The 17,794-nt window shown below is 36.0% G+C and overlaps 1 pseudogene; it reads right to left on the bottom strand.

The window, feature by feature from the left end:
- Positions 1–908: 908 nt before the first annotated feature.
- The window catches only part of LOC100483149, a 64,537-nt pseudogene continuing 47,651 nt past the window's right edge, over positions 909–17,794 (bottom strand).

The following is a 17,794-nucleotide window of genomic DNA, read 5'->3' as shown; positions in this document are numbered from 1 at the left end:
CAGACAACTTCCTTTGCCCCCACAAAGGGACCTGAAAAGCCCAATTCCAAACTTTTGAAAACTACAGTTATGAGACGTTTACTTTTTTTTTTTTTTTTTTTTTTGAGAGAAGAGATCAAGAGGAAGGGATGGAGGGAGAGAGAGAGAGGGCACACACTTGAGGGTAGAGGCAGAAGAAGAGGGAGAGAGAATGTTAAGCGGGGTCCACACCATGCAGCACTGGGCCTGACACAGGCTCCATCTCACAATCCTGAGATCATGACCTGGGCTGAAATCACGACTCTGACACTTAACTGACTGAGTCACCAAGCTGCCCCCAGTTATGAGATGCTATAAATAGTGATCAAAGCAGTTGGAGGGAGAAGGATAAATGTGCCTTCCATTCAGCTAATTTATAGCATAGCCTCTTTAGTTGTTGGTGGATCAGTAAAAATCACTGAAGTACAAGTGCTTTGAAGGACAGAGGTAAAAAAAAATACTGAGCGTCTTACCTGTCTATACCAGTAACAGGACTTCATGGCAGGAAAATTATCTAAACAGTAACATGACTCCAAGATACATCTCTCTCTTCATAACTAAATGTTGCAGAATTTTAAAAAATTACAAGATATAGTAAAATGGAATATAGTAATACAGATATAGTAAAAATGGAAAATTACAAGGCAGAGAACACAAAAGAATCAAGACAATGCTATACGTTCAACAGTATTCCATGAGGGCTAGAAAACCTGTTGACTAAAGCCCTAGCAAAATATCACTCTTGTTTATAACCACTTCTTTATCACATGACCACATGTTGAATCCTTTCTTCCTACATGCTGAAGAATCCTTACATTGAATGCTTAAGCATTCTGCATTTCTTTGCCAATCTTTTTTCCATTGATTTTGGTGCAGGTAACTGACAACGGCTAGCACAAGGTGTTGAATGTGGTGTCTGACATTGTATGATCCTCGTCACTAATTGCTGCCTGACACTCATTTTCTCCATGCTCTACAATTAAAAAAAAAAAAAACCCTTGGCAGTTTGGACTTCAATTGAAACAGTTACTGAATCCTGTACATCTTTATGACTAACAAATATTGACATCTTCATAGCAGTGAACCTGAATCTTGAGTATTCCAACAACCTGGGCTGTAGGTGGTGTGATGGTGAGCTTTCATTCTGATCTCCAATGACCATTCCGGAAGATTTTAGGCTGAAACTAGTGGCTTTCGATACATGCAACAATGGTCTTTTGCCATCTATATTCTCGGCATAAAGAGTACAGAAGTCATTGGAATAATGATTTTTCACCTAGACCCCAACGTGGTGTCGCTTCTTCTGTTAAGTGTTCAAACTTAAAGGAAATATAGTTTCTTGGATCTAAAAATCTGCTATTACCCAGGTCACTGTGTTCTGTAATTAAGACCTGATCTTCATATCCTTCTATCTTCCCAGGAATGAACTGGGCAAACGAGTGTGCTGTCCCTTCTCTGAGGAGACTGTCATTATTAAGTAGCAGCCAGACATCCTTGAACACATCAGTAAATTCCCCCGGGGATGAATGAGTGTTGAATTCAGCAGCTTTGTTTACCTTCTTCTCATCTGATACCAGATTCTCCAAATTGGTGGTATTGGGCTGCTCTCGAATTTCTTACTTTTAGAATGCCTGCTTACTCCTTGATTAAGAATGTCATCCTCATTGTATAGTATATGTGTCAGTACTTAATCATAGACACATTTAACTAAATATCTATTACTTGCTCCAGAATGTGTTCTACTCTGATGATAGAGAGATGAGTAAAAGATAGTGTCTGGCACAGCAGAATTAAATTCAAATAAACTTTATGGACGATGATGACTTAGCAGAAGGTTCTTGAATATTTACTAAATGCTTGAAGGACTTAAGGATAAGTGAAAAATATTAAGTTGAATATTAGTATTTGCAGTGAAGTTTTATTTCTGTAACAGATTTCAGGAGAGGGAACATATTCCCCCCAAATAATCTTGATTTTATTTGCTCTAATGGCTTTTATAAAAATCTATCTATTATATTTGTGTTCAGTTGTTCATCATTCTCATTTTCCTTAACTATAATTTTACACATTTTATTCCGTTTTACTCAGGAATATATTTCCTGCCCATATTTGAACCATTGTGTGTGTGTGTGTGTGTGAGAGAGAGAAAGAGAGAAAGTGAGAGAGAGAGAGAGAGAGCAAAAGAGAAATAGAAGTTGACTGATTAGTTCCATATATTTGACAATTGTATCCAGAGAGAGGGGAAAAGCCTACAAAGAGCCCCTGAATAACAAAGGCAACATTTGGAGCAAAGCAAGACCCAGCATGAATTCCTTTAGGGAAGATAAACATCTTATAATATACTATTTTCAGACAAAATTGCAATTAAATGGCACAACCATTTCAAAGAAACAGGGATAGCATCTCCTGTGTTATGAATTGACTTAAAATCAATCTAAAATCCAAAAGTCTTGGGGTGCCTGGGTGGCACAGCAGTTAAGCATCTGCCTTCGGCTCAGGGCGTGATCCTGGCGTTATGGGATCGAGCCCCACATCAGGCTCTTCTGCTATGAGCCTGTTTCTTCCTCTCCCACTCCCCCTGCTTGTATTCCCTCTCTCGCGGGCTGTCTCTATCTCTGTGGAATAAATAAATAAAATCTTAAAAAAAATAAATAAAAATAAAAAATAATAAAATAAAATCCAAAGTCTTGATGAAACCAGTTCAAGTTAGGGCAAAGAGGAAAACAAAAAAATTAACACTCCGGTCTTGTAATATATTTCATATTATTATTGTCCTAATCTTCTATATTTACAATATTTTTGTCATGTTGCCTTAATTTTCTTTATATTTCTGAATTCTAATCCAAACTTCATAAAATATTATGATTTATCTCATAGGATTCTGATAAAGTGATAAATATCCTGTATTGTTAGGCTCTGTTTCAAGAATTAGAATCAATTTTATCTTAAAACTTATTTTTAAAAAATTGAATAAATAAGAAATATTTTTGAAAATAACAAAACTGAATTTTTATATCCAATGTTTTAAGTATTTTAAAGTCACTTAGTTTAAATGCTTTTAAATGCTTTTAATGTTTCTTAATCCAAAAAGTATCCTGTAATTGCCTTTAAAAATATTATATAACCATATTTTAAAAAATAATGAGATGGAACCATAACTTCTTTTACTATTCTTCAAGAATGATTTTTTTGTATTGTTATAATTATGAACCACACACATAAAGACAAAAAACTCTTTTTAACAATGCCCATTGATAATTAGCATTTGATTATTAGAAAATTATCATTATAATGAATACATTTCAAGAATACACTTCAAGTCAAAAACATCTGAACAGTGTTTAATGAGGGAAGACGCACTGCATTTCACCACTGAGTTCATACACAAAAGACATGCTCTGTTCTCACATTGAAATGAGAATACTGTCACAAAATATCCTCTCACATTTTAAATTCACAACCCCTTGGATCTTCTTGTGGTTTTGTTTTTACAGATTGGGATTTTGAAAGTTTGGGATGACTGGTGGGGGAACAGGGCAGAGGTTGAGACCTTTAGAGCTAATTTTACTAAAGATGCAAGAATAGAAATGGAGAGAACTCTCTTCCACGTCAAATTACAATAAGTGAGGGAATGGATGAATAAATAAATACATAATAAATACACAATGAACGAATAAGTAAACAAATAAAAGAGGACTATCTTGACATTAACAAGAACTACACCTGGTGGGTGGTAGACAGTAGTTAGGCTGGTCACGGCAGGAAGCAGATGGGAAACCTAAAGTTGGGATCATTCAAGCAGAGTGTATTTACAGAAGAGTCTTTTTACAAAGAGTCATGTGGCTGTGTGATAAATAAGCTTCCACTACTTAGACCCAAGGGAACAATGGAAAGTCGCACAAGGAAGCCCCCGTTGAGTGGAGCTGGATACATTGTCAAGAACAGAGCCACAAATAGGAAACCTCAAGGGGTGCTGGGTAGAAACACTCTGCTCTCACTCTGCTTTCTCCCTGGTATCTTCTGCCAGGGCACCTACTGACAGTCCAACAGAAACAGAGCAAGGGCATAGCCCCTTCATGAGGGGCAGGTCAGCTTCATGAGCCAGGAGCTGAGTTTATAAATATGGGGTGTGGATCTAGAAGGGCCAACAACAAATACTTAGCTCAAGATACACAAGTATATTTTGAATGGACAAATAAGGGATGAGTAATAAATGACAAGATCTCATTCGTTATAGAGAATTTGTTACCAAATACTGTGGGGAAACTAGTCCTTTTTTCTCAAAGTAAATAAAAGCAGTAGATGTTTTATTTGTTTTATTTCCATATAGGAAATTATTAGGATGAATATTTTAGTGGAATTTTAATGCTATTAACATTTAATCATTTTTAAGATTATAAATAAAGGTTGTGTTTATAAATTCAGGGAGATATATATATATGATTATGATATATCATAATATATCATATATATATGATTTTCTTAAAGCTTCTAAGCTAATTTCTTATTTGTTTCTATTTCTTTTGACTAAATGGTAAGATCCTTCACCCGTTGTTTTAGGATAATACTAACACTGAAATTGCTTCACAAAACAAGGAATTTGATCATAGCAGTGCTAATTAGAAATGATATTTTTAAAAACGTCAAATAATGAACAATATGACTTCCAAAATTAAAAATCAATGAATGGGTACCTGGGTGGCTCAGTTGGTTAAGCAACCAAGTCTTGATTTTGGCTCAGGTCATGATCTCAAGGTTGTGAGATTGAGCCCCAAGGCTGCCTCCCCACTCTGAAGAATCTGCTTCTCTCCCTCTCTCTCTGCCCCTTCCCCCACTCATGCTTGCTCTCTCGCTCTCTCTCTCACTCAAATAAATAAATAAATAAATAAATCTTTTAAAAAATCAATGAGGGGAGCCTGGGTGGCTCAGTCAGTTAAGTGTCTGCCTTCGGCTCAGGTCATGATTCCAGGATCCTGGGATCGAGTCCCTCTTTGGGCTCCCTGCTCAGTGAGGAGCCTGCCTCTCCCTCTCCCTCTGCCTGCTGCTCCCCCTTCTTGTGTTCTCTCTCTCTCTCTGTGTCAACTAAATAAATAAAATCTTTGAAGAAAAATCAATGAGGCGTTTTGCACATGTATAAAATTTGCAGCAATTTGTTTTTGCTGAGTCTATCAATATTGGTCCAACATGCCAAAGTATACACGCTTTAATAAATTGCTAATTATAATCATAACAAAGCTTAGAGTAAACCAGTCAAGGAAATAAATGTGAACTGTAAATTAATGGAAAATGGAAAATTAATTATTATTGCAAATGATACAAAATTCTCAAATCTAGTAATTACACCTTCAGATAAATAGTATGTATTTGTGAGAGGCAGATAACATTGGATGAATTCAGTGTGCATGATCAAACACCTACAGATGATTTTGTAAGATGCAGCATCTAATTTGAAATGACAGACTATATAAAATAAAATGACATAAAATAGAATTACTAAACTGATATATGTCTGGTATATGGTATATATCCATACTTTGCTTTTGAGAAGCATATTCTGGGCTACTTTTAAATGGCACAAATAATAAATACGATGGAAAGTTGCACTGTACTTTTTAACTTTTCTTAGTAGAGAGAGGCGTTCTTAAAATTTCTACAAGAGGGGCGCCTGGGTGGCACAGCGGTTAAGCGTCTGCCTTCGGCTCAGGGCGTGATCCCAACGTTATGGGATCGAGCCCCACATCAGGCTCTTCTGCTGTGAGCCTGCTTCTTCCTCTCCCACTCCCCCTGCTTGTGTTCCCTCTCTCGCTGGCTGTCTCTATCTCTGTCAAATAAATAAATAAAAATCTAAAAAATAAAATAAAATAAAATAAAATTTCTACAAGAGATTCTCAAGCCAAGGAGAGAACATTAATTTGAAGTTTATTCTGTGAAGTGCATCAAAATTTTTCAATAAAGTTTGTTCTATTCAAAGTCAAGGAAGTAGTTCCTTGAGGAGCAATAATAATACTGACTGTTCCTCCAGTCTTACCTTAGGGGTCGATTCTTTAAATTGTAAAAGCAGAAAGGTTTTGTGTAAGTGTCACTGTAAATTACACAGACTATTTTGAGTTAATTTAGCTCCTGATCCTTTTCAGAGTTTGCTTAGCCTCATCCATTTTACCCATTCTAAAAGTAATCCTCTCTGTTATTAAATATTATACAAGTCATTTAAATAACAAATATGGTAACCTGTTGGCAAAATATCTAATTCCAGATTTATTAACTTTTTAATTGAAGAAGAAAAATATGTATTGAGGGGCGCCTGGGTGGCTCAGCGGTTGAGCGTCTGCCTTCGGCTCAGGGCGTGATCCCAGCGTTGTGGGATCGAGCCCCACATCAGGCTTCTCTGCTGTGAGCCTGCTTCTTCCTCTCCCACTCCCCCTGCTTGTGTTCCCTCTCTCGCTGGCTGTCTCTATCTCTGTCGAAAAAATAAAATCTTTATAAAAAAAAAAAAAGAAAAATATGTATTGAAGGAAATCAGAATGGTCAGTATTTTTTATACCCAAAAGAAGTAAAGAACATATTTCTTACGTTCTGCTGCTTATATCCAACAGTTTGATAATTTGAGTATTAAGCAATGAACACTTTTTTATTTTTATCTTTTTTTTAAGATTTTATTATTCATTTGACAGAGAGAGAGCACAAGTAGGCAGAGCAGCAGGCAGAGGGAGAGGGAGAAGTAGGCTCCCCGCTGAGTAGAGAGCTGGATGTGAGGCTCCATCCCAGGACCCTGGGATCATGACCTGAACCATAGGCAGACACTTAACCAACTGAGCCACCCAGGTACCCCAAAGAATATTTTTTTAAATAAATTACTTTAGTGTTACATTTCAAATCAAATTTTGCTTATATATGTATATATTTCTCTTTATAATCAACTATATCTTGGTCAATTTAAACTATTAAAGTAAACTACGTGTAAAAGAAATGAATTACTATAAATGTACAAAATTGTATTTTTAGCATGTTAACAATTTGGTGCACATTTAAAAATATCAAGTGCACATTTAAAATGGCTTGGCTTGATAAAGAAACACAGGAACATTTATACTTATCTGAACATTTTGATTCAGTTTTCATCTTTACATAGGAGAACTGAAATGCTTAATAACAATTGCTTATTACAACACCATGATCACTAGATTTATTACATGCACTTTTACCTAAGGCAAATTAAGTATGCTGAGATCTTTTTTTTTTTTACATTTTTTGGGTTTTTTGGGGTTTTTTTGTTTTAATTTTTTATTATGTTATGTTAGTCACCATACAGTACATCTCTAGTTTTTTATGTAAAGTTCCATGATTCATTGTTTGCGTATAACACCCAGTGCACCATGCAATACGTGCCCTCCTTAATACCCATCACCAGCCTATCCCAATCCCCCACCTCCTCCCCTTTGAAACCCTCGAGAGACTATGGACTCTGGGAAACAAACTGCTGAGATCTTTTATATCAATAGCATTGCATAAATCTCTGCTCTCTGAGCTTAGACACTAAGCCATTTAAGATTTTTACCAGTGGCAGGAAAGGCTGCCTTAGCAGTACATACTTCTGAACACTTGCTTTTTTTTTCCTATCCTGTTATCATTGTTACGCTTTTCTTTTTTGCTTCCACTGTGATTTTACATTATTCCCTTAAAAAAAATCAGTTGTGGACTCTACAGATTACAATCTTAAAATGTCTTTGAGATTTTGTTTCTAGAGAGTCCTGGGATCCATTCAGTTTAAATGACAGAATTTTAAGTGTCACTGACATATGAGACCACAGAAGTTTTCTTGTGAACTCACTCATTTGAGTAAGTTCTATTAAACTTCCCACTTCTTCCTGAAAGAAATGTAGGGAAGCTAGGTAGGGAAGGGGAAAGAAGACCTGAATGCAGTAATGTTAAAAATAGAATATAGAGGTGGAGTATCAGTGATTTTTCTTAAGAAATGTTCCTTGTTTGATGGAAGTACTACCACAAATGACTGGAATACTCACAAATTCTCCAATCAATAAATCTGCAAGTACCTAATATGTATATTGTACTAGAAAGTGGGAAACTATTAAGTATAAAACCCCCATGGATGCTGTCTTCATGGAGTTTACCACCTAAGGCAAGTGACAGACATTTGTAAATAGTAAATAGAAAAATATATATATAACAAGAATCTGTGATAATTGCTCTAAACCCAAATCACGGGGTGTTATGAGTGTATACATCAAGGAACCTACCCAGCAAGTTTCAGAAATAATTTTCCTAGGAAGTGATATTGGCGCAAGGTTCTGATAAACTTGTAAGAATTAAGTAAATGAAGATCTACAGAAAGCAGTCTGGGCATAGGGCCTGGAGTTATGAAGGAAGTAGATCAACCAAAATTAAATCTGATGCTGGAGGATGGGGAAGAGGAGGCTAAAGAGGTCTGAGGGGGTAGCGAACATAGATTCAAAACCTCTGTCTTCATAGCAGCAAATTAGGAAGCCCTAGAAGAGTTTCCAGCAGGAAGGTGACATGGTTGGATTTGCATTTTGAAATCTCACTGATTAGATTTTGTAGATCAGATTACTGGGGACCCAAAAAACGTGCCTGTAGGTTGAACAAAACTGGTGGACTATTACAAAAAACTATAATCACGGTTTGGAAACCTAGATAAAGAAATTGTTTCTGGGTTTCTAGTGCTTAATGTAGGTAATCAATTAAAAATAACATACATTTTCCTAACTAAAAGAAATGGGATTATATATACAGACCTAATTTAAGAATATTTTCATCAATTTTGAATAATTTGAATTTAGAGAAGATAATTTTGTTTAAAGAGATTAATTTAGGTAGTAGTGGCTAAAACTTTTGGGAACAGAACTGAAATGGAGAATTATGACTAAGAACATGACTCAATGGGCAAAAGTAATCCATGATGTGGAGAAATTAAATTTAATACATTAGAAAGTCTAAATCCAAATATAGCATATGGGAAAACCATTTTAAAGTAGTAAAGAAAAACAATCCATTTTTGAAAAACACTTTATGTATGGAATATTTCAAACTATTTGCAAAAAGAAAAAAGACTGTAATGAATTCCCATGGACCCACCGTTCAGCTTTAGTAATACTCAATCCATGACCAACGTTATTGTAGCTACACACCATTTACTTCTGGGTAAGTTTGAGGCAAATGGCAACAGCATATTAATTTATGTGTGAATATTTCAGTGTGTCTCTAAATTACAAGAATCCCCCTTTCCCAGCACAGCTAGCATCAAAAACTTATCCCCCCCCGCAAAAACAAAACAAAACAAAAAAAATAGGAATTACTCATTTTAATATTACATGTCCCGTCGTGTTCACGTTATTTCTCTAATTGAAACATAAACGTTCCTTTTCTTTCTTAGTCTGTCTCTTAGTTGGAATTGGGACCCCAAAACTTCCATACTCTATTCTAGATGATTCCAGGGACTTTTACTTTTACTTCAAGTCTAATTATTTTACCAGAATATGTCTTTGTGTTGGAAATACTTGCTTAACTTCCCAAGGAGCTCAGTGTTCTGTCATTATGTAGTTTCATATCATTTTTTTTGTTGATTTCAGGAAATATTCTTGGATTATACTTTTAGTATTTGTCCTGTTCCATTTATTTGGTTTTCTTCTCCAGAAGGGTCTATTACATGTATTTTGTTTTTATCTTCATTCTTTTTTTTTTTTTTAAGTAGGCTGCACACCCAGGGGCGCCTGGATGGCACAGCGGTTAAGCGTCTGCCTTCGGCTCAGGGCGTGATCCCGGCGTTATGGGATCGAGCCCCACATCAGGCTCCTCTGCTGTGAGCCTGCTTCTTCCTCTCCCACTCCGCCTGCTTGTGTTCCCTCTCTCTCTGGCTGTCTCTATCTCTGTCAAATAAATAAATAAATAAATAAATCTTTAAAAAGTAGGCTGCACACCCAATACGGGGCTTGAACTTACAACCTGGAGATCAAGACTTGAGGTCAAGAGATGGATGCTCTACTGACTAAGCCACCCATGTGCCCCCATTGTAATTCTTAACAAAGTTCATTCACTTCTTTTTCATATTNCCTGCTTGTGTTCCCTCTCTCTCTGGCTGTCTCTATCTCTGTCAAATAAATAAATAAATAAATAAATCTTTAAAAAGTAGGCTGCACACCCAATACGGGGCTTGAACTTACAACCTGGAGATCAAGACTTGAGGTCAAGAGATGGACGCTCTACTGACTAAGCCACCCATGTGCCCCCATTGTAATTCTTAACAAAGTTCATTCACTTCTTTTTCATAGTTTTCTTTTCTTCAATCACTTCTTTCTGATCTTTTATAATTTTGATTTCTGTTGTTGGCTTATTCTACTGTCATTACCATTATTTCTCTTAGCTCATTTCAAAATATTAAGCTGGATTTTTCATTTGCTTTGTTAACATAAATTTCCAACACACTTTCCTCATTTGTAGGAGACGGATCTCTTTTCTTTTCTCTTTCTTTCTTCTTTCTTTCTTTCTTTCTTTCTCTCTCTTTCTTTCTTTCTTTCCTTCCTTCCTTCCTTCCTTCTCCTTCTCCTTCTCCTTCTCCTTCTCCTTCTCCTTCTCCTTCTCCTTCTCCTTCTCCTTCCTTCTCCTTCTCCTTCTCCTTCTCCTTTTCTCCTTCTCACTTTTGGTAGCTTTTAAAAGACAAAGCCACAATTTTTTTCACTGATTCAGTATGAAGTGAGATTAATTTTCATGGACTTCAAAGAGAAAGGAATGGACTGATATCACTTTTCTAGTGTCACTACCCTAAGGCTCCCCTTCTCCTTTCATGCCAATTAAAACAGTATGATTCAACTTCTGGAGGTCTTCACCCTTACATCTGAACTCTTCTAATTCTTTGCTCACTATCTTATTCAGCTCTTTGGGGATATTCCACTTCTCACTTGCCTTGGGAGAGCACTGTGGTTTGTTAGTCTCCAATGTTCATACTCACAAATACCTGCACTACCCAAGCACTAGAGACCTTCCTTTATGTCACTGCACTCACTGGGAATTAGAAGCCTCAAATGCCACCAACCTCCACAGCCACCAGTTTCAGATGCTGTGCTAGGATTGCCCCCTGAGTCTTCCAATATATACACGATGATGATTTTCAGTGCTCTGCCTCTCAGAGCTATCATGATTTTCCTCCATATTAACAATTGTGCCTTGCAACTATTGTTGTTTATCCCAAAACATTTATATTTGGGGGCTCATGATAATGAAAATGTGTCACCTAGTTTTAGCATAGGAGTTGTCCTACTTATTGTCCTTTTGATTCTGCTATTCTACCTGCTGATTTTTTTTAATGAGTGAAATTCTAATAGATTAACAAAATCTACCACTATCAATATGGTCTTCCCAGAATAACTTATTAAAAGAGTGTTTTAATTTTAAATTAAGTGCAATGCAATAGCTCATTTAAGTAAGTATCTGCAGCTGGTCTTCTTAGAGTAAAAATCATATACAAGTCCTTTTATTCTCAGCCCTGAGAATACAAAAATTCACAAATATTTGTAAAGAGATGACTTTATTTCAGTGTAATATGCATCATTGAGCAGCTACTAAATTGCCAAACTCCTTTTGGGCAGAAACAATGTTAACATAATCAGGGGCGCCTGGGTGGCACAGCAGTTAAGCATCTGCCTTCGGCTCAGGGCGTGATCCCGGCGTTATGGGATCGAGCCCCACATCAGGCTCCTCTGCTATGAGCCTGCTTCTTCCTCTCCCACTCCCCCTGCTTGTGTTCCCTCTCTCGCTGGCTGTCTCTATCTCTGTCAAATAAATAAATAAAATCTTAAAAAAAAAAAGAAATAATGTTAACATAATCAAACATTTATGGAAAGATGAGAGAAATGAAACACTATGCAACCAGTACAAAAATATAAAATAATATTCTTTAACATAGAAATACGTCAACTCTGTATTTCTAAGGAAAAAGAAAATCTGTACAAAACACTCTATAATGAAAGATCTCATTTTAACAACAAGAAATATATGGATGACAATAAAGATGAGTCTTTGCCAAAATAGTAGACAGTAATAGTCTCTAAATGATGGGATTAGACTTTTTTATACTTTTATCATGCTTTTGTAATATTTTTTTTTGTTGACTAGTTTTTTTGTTTTTGTTTTTACAATGAGCCAGCATTGCATTTGAAATTAAAATTAGGCTCTATTTTTAGACTAGGAACATTGGAAAATCAGTGAAAAAATCCTTTTGCATATCTAATGAACTATGTAGGAAGAAATGTGTGACCAAGATAGTATAGATAGTGTGTTTAAAATATGTAAGAATTAAAAAAAAAGATATGTAAGAATGGATTAATCGCCTATAGATACATTTCAGTCCTACTGTGAGTAAGAAGGAGGAGAAGAGGAGGAAAAGGAGGGGGAAAGAAGACAACAACATAAGTCACTTGTTTAAGCTCAAGTCCTATAATCTTTCTCTGTGTGTCTCTTTCTCTCCTGCTCTTTGGTCAGCCACCTACACAATGAAGGTCCAATCTCAAAGTTTTCCATTGAACATAGAAAAGTTGCAGTATGGATGGAGCATAACATACATTCCTGAATGACTCCATGAAGCTAATCCTAACTGCCCACATCGCTGGACTATGTTAAGATAGAACAACTATCTAAATCACTGAGTTTTGGGAATTTATCTGCTACATAATTAAGAATGCTATTTTCAAAATCATTTTCAGTTACCTCTTTGCATTTTTCTTGTACTTAAGGACAAAAGAATTCCTTTAGCAGCATAAGATGTGAATCAACCAAGGATTTGTTTTTCATTGATTGAGCTAATTATTTTACCTTAATAATAGCTTTGCTTCTAAGAAGTGCATACTTTAAAGAAAATGGAAATATATGTTTAGTTTCGTAACATCTTCCTGGATTAAATCGTTTTCTCAAAGTTACTTTTCTTACTCTCCCATAGGGTTACAATATAGCTGTGAATTTGCACCTTTGAGTCTTTCAGTAAATTCTGCACAAATTCTTCACCTCTAACTTAAAGGAACTAGGGTAAAATACTGAGTTAAAGGTGTTGGAAGATATTTAAATATAGTTTGTGCTTTCTATAAATTTAGAAGATAGATGTGGCCTACCTTGCTCCATGTGGTTATTTAAATTCAGAGATTAAAACGGGGGTTTGAAAAGTTTTTGGTTGAGAAAAACCCTAAATCTGCTAGCTAAAAATTGCCGTCTTATTTATTTTTTTTTTAAATGAAAGAACTTTTAGCCTAAGAGGTGCTGGCAAGTTAATTTTCAAAGTGTTTGCAGGGTCCTCAGAAAATATCAATTTATATTAAAAACCAACAGAAGTATTGTATTTTCTCTGCTACCATAATAAGAATCATTCCAAGTAATTCCTTTTATGATAAACTTATTTTGATATTTCACTTTTTGAATTTTTGGTTTCTCACCATTTCTTCTTTTAATAAATAAGCACACTTCAAAATTAAAGAAAGACCTCATAGGATAAGTAGGTAATATTGGACTTGGAGAAGCATCAAATAATTTAATATGAGCTTGTTTTATTCTAAAATTGTATTTGCTTAAAAGTATTAAAATGCATTTATATCAGTTTCAGAATTTTGTCAATATCAACACAACTTTCCTACAGAGGGCAGCACTGGTAGAAATGCAGTGGTCATATTAACAGGTCAAAGACAAAATACATGAAGCACATCCGCTATGACCAAGGCACTGTTAGCACCGCATTGCAGTAACAGACTGCTGGGAAAGAAAGGAGAACCAGGCAATTTTAGGTGTATCTTGAGGTCATTATCCATATACATTTAGCAAATAAGCCTATCAATGATAGGGCATTCCTCATTTATGTTTCAGTGTTTTTAATCTCTAGCATTTCTTCTCAGTTATTTCTTTGGATCTCCATCTGTCTGCAGAATCCAACAACCTGTTGTTGCATATTCTTCATTTTATCCACTAGAGCCTTTAGGATATTAATCATAGTTGTTTTAAATTTTTGGTCTGATAATTCCAACGTCCCTCTTTTATAGTTCTCACTTTTCCTCTGAGTCTTCAATTTATTTTTAGTTTTAGTTTTTGCCTTTTGATATTCCCTGTTATTTTTTCTTGATTGCAGGGCATGATGTACCTGGTAAAATGTTCTGCTTATGAATAGGTCTTTAGTAATGGGGTGTTGAAGTGTGAGGAAAGTTTTCCATAGTCATTTGATTAAGTCTCAGTTTTTTGTTAAAATTTGCCTCTGCACTGCAAACTTCACAAATATTTCTTAGGTTTCTTTCTTTCTTTCTTTCTTTCTTTCTTTCTTTCTTTCTTTCTTTCTTTCTTTTTTTTCTTTTTTCTTCCCTTAGGTGGAACAGAATGACTAGAGCCAGCAAGAATTGGGTATTTTCTTCCCCAGGTCAGCTAGTTTCCCCAGCAAATTAGGCCCTTGTTACTTTGTTTTTGTTTGTTTGTTTCAAGTTTTTGTTTAAACTCTAGTTAGTTAACCTACAGCGTAATATTGGTTTCAGGAATAGAATTTAGTGATTCATTAATTACATAAAACACCCAGTGCTCATCACAACCAGTGTCTTCCTTAATATCCATCACCCACCTTAATAGCCCATCCCCCACCCACTTCCCATCCACCAACCCTCAATTCCTTCTCTACAGTTAAGAGTCTCATGGTTTGCCGTCCTTTCCCCCCCCTTCCCCTATATTCATCTGCGTTGTTTCTTAAATTCCACATATGAGTGAAATCATATGGTATTTTGCTTTCTCTGACTGACTTGTTCTGCTTAGCATAATACATGCTAACTCCAGTCACGTCATTACAAATGGGAAGATTTTATTCTTTTCTATGGCTGAGTAATATTCCACTATATATATATATATACACACACACACATATATATATACATATATACATACCACTTCTTCTTTACCCATTCCATAGTCAATGGACATTTGGGCTCTTTCCATAATTTAGGTATTGTTGATAATGCTGCTATAAACATCAGGGTGCATGTGTCCCTTTGAATCGGTATTTTTGTAATCTTTGGGTAAATACCTAGTAGTACAATTGCTGGATCATAGGGTAGTTCTATTTTTTACTTATTGAGAGATCTCCATACTGTTTTCCAGAGTGGCTGCACCAGTTTGCCTTCCCACCAACTGTGTAAGAGGGTTCCCCTTTCTCCACACCCTCACCAACACCTATTATTTCCTGTGTTGTTAATTTGAGCCATTCTGACAGGTATGAGGTGATCTAATTGTAGTTTTTATTTGTATTTGTCTGATGATGAGTGATGCTGAGTATCTTTTCATGGGTCTGCTAGCCATCTATAGGACTTCTTTGGAAAAATGTCTATTCATGCCTTCTGCCCATTTCTTAACTGGATTAATTGTTTGTTGGGTTTTGAGTTTGATAAGTTCTTTATAGATTTTGGATACTAATCCTTTATCAGATATGTCATTTGCAATTATCTTCTCCCATTCCATAGGTTGCCTTTCAGTTTTGTTGTTTCCTTCACTGAGCAGAAGATTTTTATCCTGATGAAGTCCCGATAGTTTATTTTTGTTATTGCTTCCCTTGTCTCCACAGACATATCTAGTAAGAAGTTGCTAAGGCCAGGCGTGCCTGGGTGGCTCAGGTGGTTAAGCGTCTGCCTTTGGCTAAGGTCATGATCACAGGGTCCTGAGATTGAGCTCTGCATTGAGCTCTCTGCTCAGTGGGGAGTCTGCTTCTCCCTCTCCCTCTCCCTCTGCCTGCTGCTCTGCCTACTTGTGCTATCTCTCTTTCTCTTTCTGTCAAATAAACAAATAAACATCTAGAAAGAAAGAAAAAGGAAAGAAAGAAAGAAAGAAAGAAAGAAAGAAAGAAAGAAAAGAAAGGAAGGAAGAAAGAAAGAAAGAAAGAAAGAAAGAAAGAAAGAAAGAAAGAAAAAGAAAAAGAAAGAGAAAGAAAAAAGAAAAAAAGAAAGAAAGAATAATTGCTAAGGCCAATGTCAGAGATGTTGCTGCCTGTGTTCTCCTCTAGGATTTTTATGGTTTCCTGTCTCACATTGAGGTCTTTCACCCATTTTGAATTTAGTTTTGTGTATGGTGTAAGAAAGTGGACTAGGTTCATTCTCTTGCATGTTGCTGTCAAGTTTATCCAACACCATTTGTTGAAGAGACTGCCTTTTTTTCCATTGGATATTCTTAGCTGCTTTGTCAAAGATGAGTTGACCATTTCTGAGTTTTCTATCCTGTTCCATTGATCTATGTGTCTGTTTTTGTGCCAATACCATATCATCTTGATCACTATACCTTTGTAATATAACTTGAAGTCTGAAATTGTATTCTATAATATGTGTTCTATAGTTTTCAGAGTACAGATCTTTTACTTCTTTGGTTAGGTTTATTCCTATGTATCTTATGGTTTTGGGTGCAATTATAAACGGGATCAATTCCTTGATCTCTCTTCCTCCTGCTTCTATTGGTGTATAGAAATGCCCCAGATTGCTGTATGTTGATTTTGTGTCCTGGGACATTACTGAAATCGTGTATCAGTTCTAGCAATTTTTTGGTGGTCTTTCAGGTTTTCTACATAGGGTATCATATTGCTTGCAAATAGTGAATTTCGATTTTTCCTTGCTGAATTGGATGCCTTTTATTTCTTTTTCCTGGTCTGATTCTTGAGGCTAGGACTTCCAGTACTATGTTAAATAACAAAGGTGAGAGTGGACATCTCTGTCTTATTCCTGAGAGTAAAGGAAAAGCTCTCAGGTTTGCCCCATTGAGGATATTAGCTGTGGCTCTTTTATACATGAAGACCCTTGTTAATTTGTGTCGTTGAGGACAGGCCTTGTTAAGAAGTACAGAGTGCTCTGGCACATTTCAAAACTGTTTCTTTTTCACTCCCCCTGCTGGAAGCATGAGAGAATTTTTTTCCAATACTGTAACATTGTAAATTTCACAATACTGTGTGGGCTCCTTTATGAGCGGGTTCACTTGGAGTTTTTAACTCTCACACTTATTTTCACTGAGCCTCCAGCAATGTGTAAATTTTTTACTAGTCTGGCACTGGTTCCCATGGCATTTTCCATGCGTGAGTCTCTGCTGAAGGAAACTGTGACTCCCTGTATTCACTTGTCTGTCTCTATAATTTTGGGAGCAGTGACTTACCTTGTGTACTCCCCTTTCTTACAGATCCAAGAAGAGCTGATTTTCTGTCTGTTCATTTGTTTACTGGTTTTTAAGATGGAGTGGCGATTCCAAGCTCCTTACAAGTAGAAACCAGAAGTCTGGAAAGATTTTTCTCCCTGCCGTCAGAGTCAGCTTGAAAAATCAGCTCTTCTTGGGTCATAAGCCTGCGGACTTTCAGACTGGAACTTATACCATCAGTTTTCCTGGCTCTTGGTCTTTGGTCTTAGACTAGAACTTCTTCCCTTGGGTCTCCAGCTTACCTACTGCAAACTTTGGGACTTCTTAGCCTCCATTATTACATGAGCCAATCCTTTATAATAAATCTCTTTAGAGATACATCTCCAAAGATATATATACATCTCCAATTGTTTGTTTCTTTGGGAAACCTTGTCTAATACAACAGTGTTTCCCATTTTCCATTCCTCTGATAGCTAAGTGAAGATAAATGAAGTAACTTCTTTTAAGTTGTAATTAAGAAAAAAAAATCCACCTAAAATACCTATAGCAGGTGTTAGAACAAAACTTTCTTCAATAATTAGTGCAAATAGAGTCTTCCTCTGTCTCTCTGTCTCTCTCATTCTAAAGAAAT

Source organism: Ailuropoda melanoleuca, chromosome 3 (genome assembly GCF_002007445.2).
Source record: "Ailuropoda melanoleuca isolate Jingjing chromosome 3, ASM200744v2, whole genome shotgun sequence".
NCBI classification, from domain to species: Eukaryota; Metazoa; Chordata; class Mammalia; order Carnivora; family Ursidae; genus Ailuropoda; species Ailuropoda melanoleuca.
The sequence above is the reverse complement of the archived record's forward strand: the minus strand, read 5'-3'. Positions and strand labels throughout refer to the sequence as shown.